Genomic DNA, 20,386 nt, shown 5'->3' on the forward strand with positions numbered 1-20,386 from the left:
CTTAGAACCTTTCTTGGAGGAGTCTACTAACATCACAGTTTTCTGTTCACGCTTAACAGAAGGCTCCACAGTCTTGAGCATATTTATCATCTCGGGGATGGTCGATTCCAAATTGTTCATCCAACAGTTCATCACAAATTGTGAATGACTTTTCAGTAAACTATGTAGAATTAAGTCAATACTTAACTCATGATCCATCGTAAAACCGAGTGATGCTAAATGCACTATGTAATCATTCATCTTTAATATGTATTGTACTACAAACGAACCTTCCTACATCTTTGAGCAAAAGAGAAGTTTGGATACCTCGAACCTTTTGGATCTAGCTTGCTCATCAAATAGCTCATGAAGATGATAGACAATATCATAAGCATCCAAATACTCATGTTGTTTCTGTAATTTAGGAGTCATAGCAGCTAGCACGATGCAACTAGCAAGTACAAAATCATCCTTATGTTTCTAAAGGGCCAACAGTTGGTCCGCAGTTGTATCAGCATCAAGACTGGTGGGAATAGGTTGATCAAGGACATAAGCTAGCTTCTCAACTTTGAAAATAATTCTCAAAATTTGAAACTAGTCCAAGAAGTTCAGCCCAGTCAGTTTGTTCGAGTCCAAAATCGAACGCAAATTAACATAAGTCATAATTAAATAATTAACCTAGAAATATAAAAACGAGAATGTATAAGAGACATGATTTTATTTATGTAAACAATTTATATAAAAGCTTGCTTATTTATCAAATTCAAATACCCTTATTTTGAATTCAGGAGATGGTAGGTTTTCTCCAAGTGAGTTAATATCCACCATAGATAAGAATAACCTTGACTTTGGCCAACAAGTCATTCTTAGCTATAGTGGTAAATGACATATTTACCGATTGCATATCACTTATATGCAACTATCATATTATGCTAGCAACTAATTGATCTTTGCATAAACATTGGGTTGTTAACACATTAACAAGTATACATCAAATGCACATCACCCAACTTCACCGCTATCCACATTGATCATGACTTTGGCACAACAAATCAACGCTTCAAGTTTAAAACCAACCCATTAATCATGAGATTGCATCTCTATGGTTTGAACATGTTTAATTTCAAGTTGAGCTTGACTTTGGCCAACAACTCAAATAAGAACTTAAACTCTGATTCTTACCATATTAACGAAAGGTGTAGGTCTCATCTACATCATGCAAAATTCTATCTACATGACATTACACACATGACATAAATGATGACATGGTACATCACACGCATGACATAAATGATGACATGACACATCACACGCATGGCATAGTATGACACATCATACATATGATAAGATCTAATCACACAACACGTATGGCAAAATCTAATCATGTCATAATTAATGCATCTACATGACATACAATATGGTATGTTCATGGCATAAATTTATATGTGTTATAATTTTATTTTGGAGATAAAAATATGTTATAAATCTGATTTTAATAAATCAAGATTTATCTAATCAAATTAGGAAACTAATTTCTAAATTTAATTAACATATTTCATCTAAAATCTTTCTATCAATCAAGAATCTTTAATTATTTTAGAAATAAATTTTCAAATTAATTTCCTAACCATTTAGGAAATAAATAATTAATATTTCTTAATTTATTAAAGAATAATTCAAATCTGGACTTTTTTGTGAATTTTCAAATCTTTCCAAATTTGATATTTCCTCATAATTTAGGAAACTTTCCAAAAATGAAATATTTTAAAAAATCTAAAAATTCCAAAAAATATTAATTCTATAATTTAATTTAGAATATATCAAATCTGGATTTTTATGATTTTTAAATCTTTCCAAATTTGGTATTTCCTAACAATTTAAGAAACTTTCCAAAAATGAAATATTTTAATAAATCCAAAAATTCTAGAAAAGATTAATTTTATAATTTAGTTTAGAATATCTCAAATCTGGATTTTTTTTTAAAAAAATCAAAATCTTTTCATATTTGGTATTACCTAACAAATTAGAAAATTTTCTAATACTAGAATATTTCTTAAAATTTTCTAAATTCCAGAAATGATAATTTCTAAATTAATAGAATTTTTCTAAATTTAATTTTTTAAAATTATATCATAAACTTTCCAAAAAATAGAATTTCCTAACAATTTAGGAAACTTTTCAAAAATAGAAAATTTTTAATAATTCCAAAAAAATTCTAAAATTAATTACAACGCAAATTACGAATCGTAAAATAAGTTTACGATCATGTCGAAGCACAATCAGGCTCTGATACTACTGTTGGGATATGCTTGATGTGTTATGTGCTAAAACACGTTTCGTAAACATGCGCAGCGGAAAATAAAACAATAATAATTTCAAAATTATTACATCACGCGCACCACACACATACAAGGATACAACATGCCAAACATGATCGCATAATTAAATTTTTATGAAAAGTAAATTTACGTTACGGATGACTTGTAACAAGTAGGGCATCAACCGTAGCGACGTTGTCGAACCTCACCTCTATTCGTATCCACGACGAGCTCCTCAATACAACTCCTTGAGTACAAGCCTTTCTTTCAGAAGTTACTAGCCACAAGTGAAGAAGAGGGATCAAGAGGAAGAAGAGAAGCACACAAGAGAGAGTTTTCTCCCTTGTGGTTGTCACGGCTGTTGGTTGCTACTGGAAATATTGTACCGGTTCTTTTGTACAAAAATTTTGTACAAGTCATGAACCATTCCTAACAACCTATTGTGTTCTTTTGAAATTAAATTTGGAATCACAAACAGAACTTAACATTATTGATTCCAAATTCGACTTATCTGTTCTTAGAGGTTTAGACTTGGATCGCAAATGATGCTTAACATTATTAATCCAAATCCACCCATGTTACAAATTCGATTAAATATTTATTTCAGAGATTGGCTTCCAGGTTAAACATGGCGAGGCACTAGGCTTTCTTGGGTATAGGAGCATCCACCACTTCCTAGACAAAGCCTTTCAACGAAATTTAATATTTAATCTCCTTATAGTAACTCTAGGTTTAAACAAAAAGAACAATCGAATCACAAGTTTGAAAAATAAAAGAAACACAAAATCGAAAACATTAATTCGATAGCCTAGATTCATTAGCCTCTTGTGTTTGGTATTTCAAGATCTAAAACAAAAGAATGAACTAGTTATGATGCGAAAACTAATAACTGGTTATACCTTTTGTAGCTTATAGACCTCACGATCTTCTGTCGTATTCCTCTTCTTATCTCGGACGTCGTGTGGGCGACGATTTATACCAAGATGAGAATCCACCCAATCTTCCTTCTTCTTTTTGCAAGTTTTGGTCACCAAGAGTCTTCTAGAGATGAAGAACTTTGCCCACCAACCAAGCTCCAAGGGATGCTAAGAAACAAAACCTCCTTTCTCTACTTCTTCTCCAAGCTAAATCCGGCCACCAAGGAATCCCCAAGAGTTGATGTCGCCGGCCACCAAAGAAGAAGAAAAGGAGATGAGGAAGGATGAGGGCCGACTGTTGGTTGGTCCTAGGAAGATCGTACCGATTCTACTGTATAAAAATTTTGTACAAGTATCGAACCTTTCCTAAACAACCTATTGTGTTCTTTAGAAATTAAATTAGGAATTACAAATGGAACTTAACATTATTGATTCCAAATTTAACTTATCTGTTCTTAATGGTTTAGATTTGGATCGCAAGCGGAACTTAACACTATTGATCCAAATCCACCTATGTTATAAAGATGATTAAATATTTATTTCTAAAATCGGCTCCCAGGTCAAACATGGCGAGGCACTAGGCCTTCTTGGGTATGAGATCATCCACCATTGCCTCGAAAAAGCCTTTAATAGAAATTTAATATTTAATTTTCTAAAATAACATTAGGTTTAACCGAAAAAAACAATCGAATCACAAATTCGAAAAACAAAAAAAAAGAAACACAACTTCGAAACAAATCTGAAACTCTAGAATCATATGCCTCTTGTATTTGGAAATCATATAAAGAAAAACTAGTATGATGCGGAAAATAATTACTAGTTATACCTTCCTTTGTAAGCAAATAACCTCTTGATCTTCTACCGTATTCCTCTTCTAATCTCAGACGTTGTGTGGGCAACGATCTTCCGAGATGAGAACCACCAAGCTCCTTCTTCTCCAAGCTAGATTCGGCCACCACCACCAAGCTCCAAGGAATGCAAGAAACAAAACCTCCTTTCTCTCCTTCTTCTCCTAGCTTGAGCCGGCCACGATCAAGAGCTCCAAGGGAGGGATGAAACCGGCCACTAAAGAAGAAGAGAAGAGAAGGAAAAGAAGCTCTAGGGCCAGCCACCACCAAGGAAGAGAAGGAGGAAAATAGAATAGAGTTGTCACCCATGAAGGCACCTCTATCCCCTTTTTTATAATCCTTGGCCTTGGCAAATAAGGAAATTTAAATAAAAACTTCCTTAATTCTTTTTCCATGAAAAGGAAAATTTAATTAATTTAAAAATCAATTTCCTTTTCTTAAACAACATGGTCGGCCACTTACAAGCCCCAACAAGGAAAGTTTTAATAACACAAGAATTAAAACTTCCTAATTTGTTTCTGGAAATTTATAAAATTTCTCTAATAATTTTTCCCTTCATGGTTGATTATAAAAGGAAATTTTATAAATTAAAATCTTTCTTTTAAACATGTGGATGATTTCAAAAAAGGAAAGTTATCTTTAAAATTAAAATCTCCTTTCAATCTACGAATAAGGAAAGATATCAAATCTTTTCTTAATCCTTTGTAGAAATTTATAAAAGGAAAAATTTATAATTTTAAAACTCTCTTTTAAATCATGAACATGATTACAAAAAAGGAAAGTTTTTTCAAAATTAAAATCTTCCTTTCAATCTACAAAAAAGGAAAGATATCAAACCTTTTCTTAATCTTTTGTAGAAAGCTATAAAAGGAAAGATTTAAATTTTAAACTCTTTTTTAAAACCATAGAATCCATATAAGAAAAATTTTAAAAATAAAAATCCTTTTAATATGATGTGGCCGGCCACCTAAGCTTGGACTCAAGCTAGGGTTGGCCACCGCTTGGTTCATCCAAAAATTAACTTGGCCGACCACTTGCTTGGGCTCTAAGCAAGGCTTGGCCGGCCACCTTAGGATGAGTATAAAGGTGGGTATAGGTGGGTATAATACTTTATAAATAAGAGGCTACGATAGGGACCGAGAGGAGGAATTGGTTTTGGTCTTCCGATGAAATTAAGCTTCCCGTGTTCGCCCCGAACACCCAACTTATTTTCATCAATAATAATTCATTCCACTAAAAAATTATTATTGAACTACCGCACTAATCCCAAATTATATTTTGGGCTCCTTCTTATTATGAGTGTGTTAATCTCCTTGTGTTTAAGATGTCGGATGTCCACTAATTAATTAAGTTACTGACAACTCACTTTAATTAATATCTTAGTCCAAAAGTAGTACCACTCAATCTTATCGTCATGTCGGACTAAGTCTACCTACAGGGTTTAACATGATAATACTTATGAGCTCCTCTTGGGGACATTATCAACCTAGATTACTAGGACACAGATTCCTTTTATAATCAGCAATACACACTATAAATAAAATCATTTCCCAACTTATCAGACATTTTGATTTATCTAGCTAAATCTCACCCTTTGATAAGTCAAAGAAATAAATACTAAATATATGTGTTTTCTATTATATTAGGATTAAGAGCACACACTTCCATAATAACTAAGGTCTTGTTCTTTTAATAAGTCAGTATAAAAAAAACTTACCTTAAATGGTCCTACTCAATACACTTAGAGTGTACTAGTGTAATTTATTAATCAAGATAAACTAATACCTAATTACACTACAACTATTCCAACGGTTTGTTCCTTTCTATCTTAGTCGTGAGCAACTGTTTATAATTTATAAAAACTGATAACATGATCTTCTGTGTGTGACATCACACACCATGTTATCTACAATATAAATTAATTGAACAACTACACTTAGCATATAAATGTAGATATTTGACCAATGTGATTCTTTATTTCTAAATAAATGTTTCTACAAAAGCTAGGCTTTTAGTATACATTCCAACAATCTCCCACTTATACTAAAAGACTAAGTTGTCATATCTGCTGCCATACATCTGATTCCCATTCCTTCAACATGTCGATGGAAAGCTTTCGCCGGAAGGGCCTTAGTGAAAGGATCTGTCAGGTTAGCATCCGATGCAATCTAGGCGACAACAATTTCTCCTCATTATACGATGTCTCGAATTGGGTGGTACTTGCACTCTATTGTGTTTACTTGCCTTATGGACTCATGGCTCCTTCGAGTTTGCTACTGCACCACTTATTATTACAATACACTGTAATAATTTTGGACAAACTAGGAATCATATCTAAGTCCATCATGAAGTCTCTGAGCCATACAGCTTCTATGGCTGCTTCAGAGGTTGCCATATACTCAGCTTCTATGGTGGAGTCTGGAAAAGCATCTATGCTTAACACTCCTCTATTGTTATGGCTATACCTCCTAAAGTAAACACAAAACCCCGAGGTTGACTTACTATTTGTCCTTATCTGATGGGAAGCAAAATCCATGTAACCCACAGGGAGCAAATCATCTGCCTTGTAAGCTAGCATATAACCTCTAGTCCCTCTACGGTACTTTAATATATGCTTTACAGCAGTCCAGTGTTCCTGTACAGGGTTACTTTTGATATCTGCTAACTATGCCCACGACAAAACAGATATCATATCTCGTACATAGCATATATTAGGCTTCCTACAGCAGAAGCATAAGGAACTGCCTTCATCTCTTCTATCTCTTTTGATATCTTCGAAGACATCTCTTTAGATAAAAATACTCCATACCAAAAAGATAGAAAAATCATCCTTAGAATCTAGCATGCTAAAACGAGTTAGGATATATAAAGCTTGGGATAAACACAACATTCTTTTCTTGTGATCTCTTATTACTTTGATCCTAAAAATATGTGTGCATTCTCCTAAGTCCTTCATATCAAATTGCTTGGACAACTATACCCTTACTTCCGACAACACTTTGATATTGTTTCCAACTACCAAAAATGTCATCTACGTATAGTACAAGAAATATCACCACTTTTCCATCACACTTCTTGTATACACAAGACTCATCTGGACACTGAATAAATCCACGGGTCTGGATTACTTTATTAAATCAGATGTTACAAGATCTTAAAGCTTTTGCTTCAGTCCATAGACCGATTGAGCTTACATACTAGATGCTTTTAGCCCTTTGCAATAAACCCCTCTGGTTGCGTTATATGGATGTTTTCTTCAAGACTTCCATTAAGGAAAACTGTCTTGACATCCATTTGCCAAATCTCATAATCCATATGAGCAGCAATAGATAAAAGAATTCAGATAGTCTTTAAGCATGACTACCAGTGAAAAAGTTTCCTTATAACCGATATCCTTTTTCAACAAGCCTTACTTTGAAAGTTTCCACCTTCCCGTCTGTCCTTCTTTTTCTATTGTGGACCTAATGGCTTTTACACCATTTGGTGATTCTACAAGCTCTCCAGACTTTATTAGAATACATATATTCTAATATTCAATATTTATTACTCTTTGCCAAGATACTGCATCTTTATCTTGGAGCGCTTCATCATATGTCCGGGGATTAGGTTCATGTTCACCAGGGATCAAGTCTAAAAACTCTCCCAAAACATGAATCTTTCAGGTTTCCTAACAACCCTTCCACTACGACGAGGCACTTTCTGCAATTGTGTATCATTTGCGATACGTGTTGTAGTTTCTTGTGATATTTCATCTTGTACAGTTGGTACTAGATTAGACGTGTCCTTTTCTTAAGAACAAATTTACTTATGGGCTTGTGGTTCATTACATAGTCCTTTTCTAAAAATTGGGCATTGGTGCTTACAATGACCTTCTGATTTTTAGGACTATAAACCTCATTTCATTTCTCTAGGATAACCCATAAACAAGTGAACTCCTGTCCAACTTATCAGTGTCTCCCTTCAGCACATGTGTTGGACTACCCCAAATCTGAATATGCTTCAAACTAGGCTTACGCCCATTCTACAATTCTATGGGAGTAGAGGCTTCTGACTTTAGAAGGTACTATGTTCACTTCTGTTTCTAGCGTATATCCTCAAAACGAATTTGGTAATTTTCTGAATAACCATCATCGATCTAATCATTTCTATAAGAGTCCTATACCTTCTTTCTACTACACCATTCTGTTGAGGTGTACCAGGTGCAGTTAGTTGGGATTGAATCCCGACTTCTGATAAGTGACTCCTAAATTCTCCCAAGAGGTACTCATCACTACGATCTCACCGTAGTGTCTTGATACTTTTACCTTGACATTATTCCACATCAGCCTTGTACTCTTTGAACTTATCAAAGTACTTAGACTTGCGGCGCATCAAGTAAATGTACCTGCATCTCGAATAGTTGTATATAAAATAGACGAAATATTCGAAACCACCTCTTACCTGGATAGTCATAGGTCTACACAAATCAGAATGAACTAGTTTCAACACATCTTTGGCTCTTTACCCCCTTAGTTTTAAAAACTCTCTTGGTCATTTTCCTTTCCAAGTAAGACTCGCAGGTTGGAAAGTTTTCCACCACCAATGAACCCAAAAGTTCATTGGCTATTATCCTTTGAATCCTACTCAAGTTAATATGACCTAGCCTTAGATGCCAAAGATATGATTGGTTCATTTTCGAAGGTTGCTTTCTCTTAGAGTTAGAAGATGTGTTATTAATTTCCATTAGTTGCATCGTGAGAGTTATTGGATTTTAAATTGCCAACCAACGTACCAGAACAGATAACTTTTCTATTTTCTTGATAACAACTTTGTTACCAAAATAGACAGAATATCTATTCTTTAATAGTTTAGAAACCGAAATCAAAATCTTTCTAAACTTAGTACGTAAAGATAATTTCTCAAAATCCATGTTTTATTCCTATTAGAGGATAAACATCTCCCACTACAACAACTGCTATATTTGCAGCAGTGCCCATGTAGACGGTATTTTCCCTTTCATATAGTTGTCAGGTTTCCTGGAACCCCTGAAATGAATTGTAGACATGATCAGTGACACCCGTATCTACTCACCAAGTACCGATAGATAACACCACTAAACATGTTTCAACAACTAATGAATTAAATACACTTTTATTGTTCTCATTTCTGAGAAGACAGTTCACCTTAAAGTCCAAGTTTTATTTCCAATCATAATTGGGACTACTAAGTCTATTCTCTAGTATAGCAGCAAGGGGACTGACAAACATTTGAAATCCTAAGAATCACAAAAATATTTGATCAAGACCAACACCTTAAAATCCCCGTGAATTTTGTATGCCACGTTAGTATGGACGTATACAAATTCAAACTTTAATAGGAAATTTTATCCATTAATTTTATTGTCTTGTCAACCTAGTTTTATGACAAATAAAATTAATAGTTTGTCTTTCTTTGATTAAATATTTGGTCAAAACTTTGAATTTAAAATAACATTAATTCCTCAAATAATATTATTTAAATTCACCAACACCTCAAACACCGGGAATTATGCATGCCACGTTAGTGTGGACGTATACAAATTCAACATTTATAAGAGGAGGGTCTTACCCATTAATTTTATTATCTTGTCATCCTTACTTTATGACAAATAAAATTAATAGTTGGTTTCCCTTTGGTCCCACAATACAATAGCAGCGACTCCGTTGGGGAGGATACTATTAAATGCATCTAAGTGTATATCATTACTCGATACTTAGTCCATTAAATAGGATTGTGCCCCTTCAGTTGGAGAAGATCACACGCTCCTAAATAATTTCCTATAACCATCCATAAAGGAAGTTTGATCTAGTTATCCGCAACAAACCCATCCATTGTGGAGGGAGGCACTCAGAGCCAACACACAAGCTTGTTGCATCACTTACAAACTAGTAATAGAGACCATGGAATTTATTTAAAAATCCCTCTCCCACTTAGTTATTTAAGGTGAGGAATTTTAACTATAACAAGCACATATCATATGCACACACACATCACAGTAAACAAAGCAATAAATATGGAAATTAATTTTTCAACTATTATGACCTTTTCCATCACTGTCCTTCGTGTGCTGCCAGCCCTAGGGTTCATGCCTCTGGTCCATCGAGCTTCCTTTTCCGCTGCGCCTCTGGTCCTCCAATAGCACCACTCCTCGCAAGGATACGATCCGCGACAAAAATAAAATCAAATTTTATATGCATCGATCCTATATTCCACAAGGGAATGTACATCAAGTCTAGATCAAACATAAATGTAAAATCCTAGGGCTAATACAGCTCCTGAGATATTAGTTAAATACAATCATTGTAACGACCCGCCTCCTACTAGCTAGGCTGCGAGGCCGATCGTTACGTAATGCTGTGCTGGACTATTAATGCGGAATGAAAGCTAGCTAATTTAAAATTTTACTGAACTAAATGCTGTAAAGTTTAACTAAGTGTTCTGGGTGTACCTAGGAGTTGTACACATGCTAAGGGAGGTGTTTACAACTAATAATAAACTTCGGATCGATCCACAGACCGATCTACTGATACTGGCACGGTAGGAAACTCCGGATCGTTCAACCGACCGATCCATAAACTACACTGCTATACTGTACGCTGCTGGATCGGTCTGCCGACCGATCCAGCTGGTCCCTGATCGGTCAATGAGACCGATCAGTGGCTTACTGATCGGTCTGCTGACCGATCAGTGAGCCATTTTTTTTTTCGCGACCCAGCTCCTGATCGATCCACGGATCGATCAGGGAACGAACAGAAAGCTTCTGTTCGCAGAAACCAGGTCCCTGATCGGTCTACCGACCGATCAGAGACTCCCTGATCGGTCTACCGACCGATCAGAGACTCCCTGATCGGTCTACCGACCGATCAGAGACTCCCTGATCGGTTTGCTGACCAATCAGGGGTTTCTGATTTCGTATCAGGCCCCTGATATCAGCACTGATGCATGCCAAAGTCATTACACAACACTATAAAAGCTAAGAGAAACATTCTACTAGGTAATGGCTAACATACTAAACATGATTAAGGCATAGAATACTAATTCATGGCATGTAAGCATATGGAAACCAAAACTAACAAGGTTTTAAACTGTTCTCTTGCTAACTAACAGAAACATAAGATAACGCTTGCTATAAGTACTAATGCATACTGAACACGTTCTAATGCATAATAAAATAAAACTAGATCCCTAGGATCTTTATTCCGGTTCATTCCACACACATCTTGATCTGCATTGACCTCCAGTCTCCACTGCTAGTCCATTTTCCTTTTACCTGTATCTGCAGTATAAGGAAAATAGTATCTGTAAGCTAAAAAGCTTAGTAAGAAACCATCTACCTCACTAAAACATGCATACGATGCAAATATGATTTTAAATCATGCTGTTTGAAAGGATATGCTAAGTATACTGAATAAACTAAACATGGCATGGCATATAAGCATACAATCATGGCATATCTAAAGCTGAACATGATATCAATCAAATGGTATCAATGAAGAATTAAGCTGATACTAAAAACTGAGCTAAGCTAATACTGAGCTACTGCTAGGACTGTACTGAATTCACGAACTAATTTGTGAAAGGTTGAAAACCATATACATATAGTAAGTGAAAATACTAAACATGCTGCTGATGGGCCCTGGCAACTGTACTTGCTGTGCGCGCATCCCTAACTAGACCCGGGATTGCAAGTTCCGAATCTAGTAGGGTTTACTAGGTTAGCTAAACCTAGGGACGACTATGGGAGCCCAACCCAATGGATATCTAATCTAGTACAGTGCCACTGAAAAGTAAAATACTGAAATAGCTAATACTATTTTGCTGAATCTAGGTTATCTGAACCTAGAACTAGGTTGTCTGAACCTAGAGGCGACTGTGGGAGCCCACCCATTTGGACATCTAGTCTTGTAAAAGCTGAAATAAAAACTGATCATGCTAATTAACATGTTCCATGGCATTTAACTAAATGCCCACTGTATCATAAGGCTGTGCTAGGCATTTTGTCGAGCATTTGGCGCTCTCTAACTCTCCTCGCGATCAGGGAGACCACCTCTAGGCACCCAGTAGCGTCTAAACCCCTATCTACAGAGGATACACGTGCTCAGCCCATCTAGGGATGCTCACTAATCCCTAAATCTGTGAGAAGAGTTAAAATACACACTATATGCTGACAAAATTCAATAAAACTAATCTAATGCATAAAAGAAAACACGCGAGAGCTACTTATACTGCAGGTGAGGGGTTTCTTACCTGGTACGCTAATTTCCTTACAATTCTATTCGCTAGAATTCCGGTGGAGACGACTTCTCGACGATCTTCTCGCGTCTAAGCGTTCCCCTCGCGAAGGAGAGCATCCTTGTGCCGGAGTTATCGCCGGAAGATGTCCTTGGGGCCCTAGGGAGAGAACCCTAGGTCTCCTTGTGGTTGGCGCCGAGAGAGGGAGGAGAGGGAGAGGTGGCGTCGGTGAGGTTAGGGTGAAGGAGAAGTTGTCGAACCAACACAAAAATAAACAAAACCAACTTATGTTTTCCTATTTATATTAAGTGGGTATTTTGGCCCAACTCAATTATAAATATATTTGATTCTCCTTTCTCTCAGCACGGCCCTGCTGGGTTCACCGGTTACTAAGGCTAACTAAAGGTTTAGCGGACCCGAGAGGTCCCGGGTTCGATTCCCGCTTAAGCCATTTTACTTTTCTAATAATTTTTGCTACTTCCGCTACTCAGAAAATTCCGGAAAAATATCTAATAATTCCAGAAAAATCATAGAATATTCCTAAAATAGTTTTGAGAATTTTCGGGCATTACAATCCCCCATACCTTATAAAAAGTTCGTCCTCAAACTTAGAATAATTCTGGGTACTTCTGTCTCATGCTGGCTTCTGTCTCCCAAGTTGCCTCTTCTGCTGTGTGACTGTGCCAAATGACTTTGCCTAATGGTACTTCCTTATTCCGCAATTTCTTAACTGCTCGGTCTATTATCTGAATAGGCCGACTATCATAGCTGAGGTCTTCGCGGATCTGTACCGACTGGGGCTCAATCACCTGGGTGGCATCTGGGGTATGCTTCTTCAGCATAGAGACATGAAATACGTTGTGGACAGCTGACATTTCCTGGGGTAGCTCTAGCTCATATGCTACCTTGCCCACTCTTCTGCTGATAAGGTATGGTCCCACATATCTGGGACTAAGTTTGCCCTTCTTCCCAAAACGCATCACTCCCTTCATGGGAGCTACTCTGAGGAACACTGTATCCCCAACTGAAAACTCTAAGGGTCTGCGCCGTGTATCAGCATAGCTTTTCTGGCGGCTCTGAGCTGTCTCTATCCTCTGGCGGATCTGCTGTATAGCTGCTGTGGTATCTGCCACTAGATCTGTCTGAAGTTCTAGCTCTTTCTGTTCACCACTCTCATACCAGCAGATTGGAGATCTACACCTCCGCCCATAGAGAGCCTCGTAGGGTGCCATACCGATAGTGGCCTGATAACTATTGTTGTATGCAAATTCTGCTAAACTCAGATATTTGCACCAACTTCCCTTGAAGTCTAGGGCACACGCTCGGAGCATATCTTCGAGTACCGATTTACTCGCTCCGTCTGACCATCTGTCTGAGGATGGAATCTGTGCTAAACTTAGTGCCCAATGCTGACTGTACACACTCCGAAGTGTGATGTGAATCTATGTCTCTGTCTGAAATGATGGTTCGTGGGACTCCATGTAGTCCGACGATCTCCTGAGATACAACTGTGCTAGCTCTCCATGGAGTAGGATATCTTGATAGCTAAGAAGTGGGTTGATTTAGTCAACCTGTCGACTATTACCCAAATGGCATCAAAACCATTCGTGGTTCTGGGTCCCACTATGAAATCCATAGAGATATCCTCCCACTCCATTCTGGAATCAGATATGGTGCAGAACTCCTCACGTTCGATGTTGCCTTGACCTCCGGTGAGACAGATGTTAGCATATCTGGCGATGTCTCGCTTCATCCGCCACCAAAACTGGTTCTTCGTGTCTTGATACATTTTGGTGGAACTCGGATGCATCGCATAAGGAGTCTTGTGAGCCTCATCTAAAATCTGTCTCCGTAGCTCCGGAACACAGAGTCTGTCACCAAAATACAACACCCCGCTATCGAACACTCTGAATTCTCTACTTTCTGATTCTGCTAGCCCTTGCTTGATTTTATGAATTTCAGGGTCCTGCTCCTGAGCTGACTGAATATCACCAAGCAAGGTAGACTCTAAGGTCATAGTAGAGAGCTGTCCAACGATGAGTTCGAGACCAAAATCTACGATCTCCTTCTGTAGGGGCGGTGACATGGCTGTGAGAGATAATAAGGTAGCACTGGATTTTCTGCTAAGTGTATCGACTACCTTATTGGCTTTCCCTGGATGGTAGAGGATGTCTATATCGTAGTCTTTGACCAGTTCAAGCCATCTGCGCTGTCGCATGTTCAGATCCTTCTGAGTGAAGAAGTACTGTATACACTCTGCACTGAGCTCCATATAAGTAATGTCTCCAAATTTTGAGAGCGAATACTACTGCTGCAAGCTCAAGGTCATGAGTAGGGTAATTCTTCTCATAATCCTTGAGTTGTCTGGAAGCATAGGCGATCACCTTGTCATTTTGCATCAGTACTGCTCCTAGTCCCAACTTAGAGGCATCACTATAGATGTCAAAGCTGCTGGTGTTGTCTAGTAGAGCCAAAATGGGAGCACTGGTCAATCTCCTTTTTAGCTCGCTGACGCTGTTCTCACAGTCCTCTGTCCACCGAAATTTCTTCTTTTGGTAAGAGCTGTCAGTGGGGAGGCTATCTGGAGAAGTCCTCTACAAACTTTCAGTAATATCCTGCTAATCCCGAAAGCTCCCGATTTCCTGGCGTTCTTAGGTCTCTTCCAGTTACTTACTTCTTCTGGGATCTACCATAATACCATCCTTTGAGATGATGTGACCCAGAAGGACACTGATCTAGCCAAAATTCACATTTCGTGAACTTGGCGTATAGCTGGTTCTCCTGAAGGGTCTGCAATACTAGTTTCAGGTGCTCTGAGTGTTCTTCCTGAGTTCCTAGTAGATAAGAATGTCATCGATAAACACAATAACAAACTTATCTAAATACTCCCTGAATACTGCTCATGAGATCCATGAATGTAGCTGAGCATTGGTCACGCCAAAGGGCATGACTATGAACTCGTAGTGTCCGTGATTCGGTTCCGAATCTGCCGCCTTGGGTATATCCCTCTTTAACCTTTACCGATGATAACCTGATCGAGATCTATCTTAGAGAACACTTCTGCTCCCTTTCGCTGGTCGAACAGGTCATCGATTCCGGGAAGGGAATATTTTGATCGTGACTTGGTTCGATGATCCGTAGTCTATGCACAGTCACATGCTTCCATCCTTCTTCTTCACGAACAATACAGCGCTCCCCATGGTGAATGACTCGGGCGTATGAAACCCTTGTCAAGCAGCTTCTGTGCTCCCGAAGTTCCTTCATTCTGCTTGAGCCATGCGATAAGGCGCTTTGGAGATAGGGTTTGTACCGGAATGAGCTCTATCTCAAAGTCAATCTCCTTGTCCGGTGCTAAGCCCGTAACTCTTCGGGAAGACCTGGTAGTCACATACCACTCGAACCTCGCTATTGGTTCTTATCTCGGCGTTGACTACATGTGCTAGGAATCCTGTACATTCTGAATCCAATAGCTTCGTGCTTTCATAGCTGAGAGAAACTTCTTGGCCTTTTCCTTTGGTTCTCAAATTGCACCGCCGCTTCAGGTTGGAAGATGACTTTCTTTTTACGGCACTCTATGGTAGCACCGTATCTGATCGAAAGTCCATTCCAAAGATAACGTCATAGTCGGTCATCTCTAGCACTCGATCACAAAGAGCTCTCTGCGCTATAATGACCGCCTCGAGCAAGCGTGGATGCCATGATCTCTCAAGGTAGTGCCAAAACCGACCACCGAGTACCTGCGGGGTATTTCTAATTTTCGGAGAACATCCCGGCTATATATGAATGGGTTGCCCAAGATCAAATAGAACAGTAGCACTATATTGTAAAATGCTAATCGACTGTGACAACCGTCGAGGGCTACGTCCTCTTTGGTGAGTGAGTAGATCCTCGCATTCGTCGTGGTGGAGGGGCTTCTAATCTGCCCGGCCGATAAGTTGACCTTCTAGAGCGGCTCGCATCGATATAATCGAGCGGTGGCCCTGCATACTGAATCTGCTGTGGGTGAGGAAGACCGGTCTTGTTCGGCACTGCTTGGCCATGTGCCTTCTTGTCCACATTCAAGCATCCTCGTGTGCGACAAACCCCTCGGTGGAATTTCCCACAAGTAGCACACTTTAGATAACCGGGTCGCTTGCTAGATGGTCCTCCTTTGGGTCACTCCCTGATTTGTGACTGGAGTTCCTTTCCAGTTAGAGCTGTGGCCTTGTTGTTTTTGAGTGTGAGAGTTTCCTTGGCCTTTGGACTCGAGGAGACTTTATGCTGTTCTGGTAATGCTCTGTGGTCAAGGCACCGCTCACTAACTCCTCCGTGGTTTGTGGCCTATGTATGCCACCAGCCACGTTCACTGCTATCTGGCCTCGGCATTTTGAGCATCAACCGGATTCGTTCCTTCTCTGTGCTGACTAGCTCGGGCATAGACGACCCAACCTGCTGAATTTCTTCACGGCTTCCAACTGAAAGGTTGCCCTTACGAAACTCTGAACTCGTCGTAGTGGCGGTTTGTAACCCGTATGTGAAAGAACTCGAAGAATTCCTTCAAGTCAACCCATGACATCCGGTTCCTTTGGCGCGCGTTCGATTCTTTCCCACCACACTCCTCCGTCGGTGAAGGAGGCACACTTCACCTTCCGTGTTCCGGCCAGTCCGCTCCATCGTGCTCTCAAGTGTTTTGAACCAGGCTTGTGCATCCCATGGTTCATTAGTGCCTGAGAAGTTCTCTGCTTGACTCGCGCCACCGGATCGATAGGCTTCCTTTCTTGGCTCAGCTGCTGGGATTGCTGGTGCGTAGGCTGGGCTGGTGGAACCTCTAAGACTTCTGGAGTCGTCAGGTTCGTTTCCGGGGTGACTGTGGGGGTACTCTGCTGATTAGCCTTTAAGGTGGCTATTTCCTGTCACTGTTCAGCTAGCTGCTGCTGTAACTGAGCCACTAATGCTGTAAGGTCGGGAGGAGGTACTGAACTGCCTGCCTCTTGCTAGGGCTCAGTTGCTAGTGCCCTTCTAGCTGGGCGTCCTCGTGCCATTGCTAAAGACATAGATGACAGAACATGAATAACTATTACAATCATAATTGTATAACTATCGTTATCATGTTATATACTATCACATACTATCATGCAGCAGTTTATCTATAAACATGAACTATAACAAGGAAATAGAAAGCATAAGTAAAGTAGAGGTATTCTTACTTGGAAGTTGTAGGTTCAATGCTGAGGTGTGTGTAGGAAGTATGGAACACTGCTTTGATACCACCCTGTAACGACCCGCCTCCTACTAGCTAGGCTGCGAGGCCGATCGTTACGTACTGCTGTGCTGGACTATTAATGCGGAATGAAAGCTGGCTAAATTAAAATTTTACTGAACTAAATACTGTAAAGTTTAACTTAGTGTTCTGGGTGTACCTAGGAGTTGTACACATGCTAAGGGAGGTGTTTACAACTGATAATTAACTTCGGATCGATCCACAGACAAACTCACTCTCTGCAAACTGGACCAGTGTCTTCACAGATCTAAGCTGCGGCTCAAATTGCAAGAAGCTGGATCGGTCCGGACCGATCCAGTTGGTCCCGATCGCAGCTGAGCACGGAGGCTCACTGATCGGTCTCCCGACCGATCAGGGTGCTCCTGGATCGATCGGTCGATCGATCCAGCTGCGAACAGAAGAGGGCAGAAGCACGGAGTCACCGATCGGTCTACCGACCGATCAAGAGCTCCTGGATCGATCGGTATCAGGGGTTTCTGATTTCGTATCAGGCCCTTGATATCAGCACTGATGCGTGCCAAAGTCATTACACAACACTATAAAAGCTAAGAGAAACATTCTACTAGGTAATGGCTAACATACTAAACATGATTAAGGCATAGAATACTAATTCATGGCATGTAAGCATATGGAAACCAAAACTAACAAGGTTTTAAACTGTTCTCTTGCTAACTAACAGAAACATAAGATAACGCTTGCTATAAGTACTAATGAATACTGAACACTTTCTAATGCATAATAAAATAAAACTTAATCCCTAGGATCTTTATTCCGGTTCCTTCCACACACATCTTGATCTGCATTGACCTCCAGCCTCCACTGCTAGTCCATTTTCCTTTTACCTGTATCAGTAGTATAAGGAAAATAGTACCTGTAAGCTAAAAAGCTTAGTAAGAAACCATCTACCTCACTAAAATATGCATACGATGAAAATATGATTTTAAATTATGCTGTTTGAAAGGATATGCTAAGTATACTGAATAAACTAAACATGGCATGGCATATAAGCATACAATCATGGCATATCAAAAGCTGAACATGATATCAATCACATGGTATCAATGAAGAACTAAGCTGATACTAAAAACTGAGCTAAGCTAATACTGAGCTACTGCTAGGACTGTACTGAATTCATGAACTAATTTGTGAAAGGTTGAAAACCATATACATATAGTAAGTGAAAATACTAAACATGCTGCTGATGGGCCCTGGCAACTTTACTTGCTGTGCGCGCATCCCTAACTAGACCCGGGATTGCAAGTTCCGAATCTAGTAGGGTTTACTAGGTTAGCTGAACCTAGGGACGACTATGGGAGCCCAACCCAATGGATATCTAATCCAGTACAGTGCCACTGAAAAGTAAAATACTGAAATAGCTAATACTATTTTGCTGAATCTAGGTTATCTGAACCTAGAACTAGGTTGTCTGAACCTAGAGGCGACTGTGGGAGCCCACCCATTTGAACATCTAGTCTCGTAAAAGCTGAAATAAAAACTGATCATGCTAATTAACATGTTCTATGGCATTTAACTAAATGCCCACTGTATCATAAGGCTGTGCTAGGCATTTTGTCGAGCATTTGGCGCTCTCTAACTCTCCTCGTGATAAGGGATACCACCTCTAGGCACCCAGCAGCGTCTAATCCCCTATCTACAGAGGATACACGTGCTCGGCCCATCTAGAGATGCTCACTAATCCCTAAATCTGTGAGAAGAGTTAAAATACACACTATATGCTGACAAAATTCAATAAAACTAATATAATGCATAAAAGAAAACACGCGAGAGCTACTTATACTGCAGGTGAGGGGTTTCTTACCTGGTACGCTAATTTCCTTACAATTCTATTCGCTAGAATTCTGTGGAGACGACTTCTCGACGATCTTCTCGCGTCTAAGCGTTCCCCTCGCGAAGGAGAGCGTCCTTGTGCCGGAGTTATCGCCGGAAGATGTCCTTGGGGCCCTAGGGAGAGAACCCTAGGTCTCCTTGTGGTTGGCGCCGAGAGAGGGAGGAGAGGGAGAGGTGGTGTCGGTGAGGTTAGGGTGAAGGAGAAGTTGCCGAACCAACACAAAAATAAACCAAACCAACTTATGTTTTCCTATTTATATTAAGTGGGTATTTTTGCCCAATTCAATTATAAATATATTTGATTCTCCTTTCTCTCAGCACGGCCCTGCTGGGTTCACCGGTTACGAAGGCTAACTAAAGGTTTAGCGGACCCGAGAGGTCCCGGGTTCGATTCCCGCTTATGCCATTTTACTTTTCTAATAATTTTTGCTACTTCCGCTACTCGGAAAATTCCGGAAAAATATCTAATAATTCCAGAAAAATCATAGAATATTCCTAAAATAGGTTTGAGATTTTTCGGGCGTTACAATCATGCACACACAATAAAATGCCTTGACATGTCCAAGGGTCCAATCACAGAATGTTATAATAGTTGGAGCCTGCAACCACAAAGTTAGCACATCCTACTATTATCCTGCCTAAATTATGTATGACATGTACATAATCTATTTGAAAACCAAGCACACAGAGGCAAACCCTAGCTCTGATACCAATTGTTGGTTGGTCCTAGGAAGATCGTACCGGTTCCACTCTACAAAAATTTTGTACAAGTATCGAACCTTTCCTAAACAACCTATTGTGTTCTTTAGAAATTAAATTAGGAATCGCAAACGGAACTTAACATTATTGATTCTAAATTTAACTTATCTGTTCTTAATGGTTTAGATTTGGATCGCAAGCGGAACTTAACACTATTGATCCAAATCCACCTATGTTATAAAGATGATTAAATATTTATTTCTAAAA

The sequence above is a fragment of the Zingiber officinale genome, chromosome 5B, assembly GCF_018446385.1.
Source record: "Zingiber officinale cultivar Zhangliang chromosome 5B, Zo_v1.1, whole genome shotgun sequence".
In the NCBI taxonomy this organism is placed as follows: Eukaryota; Viridiplantae; Streptophyta; class Magnoliopsida; order Zingiberales; family Zingiberaceae; genus Zingiber; species Zingiber officinale.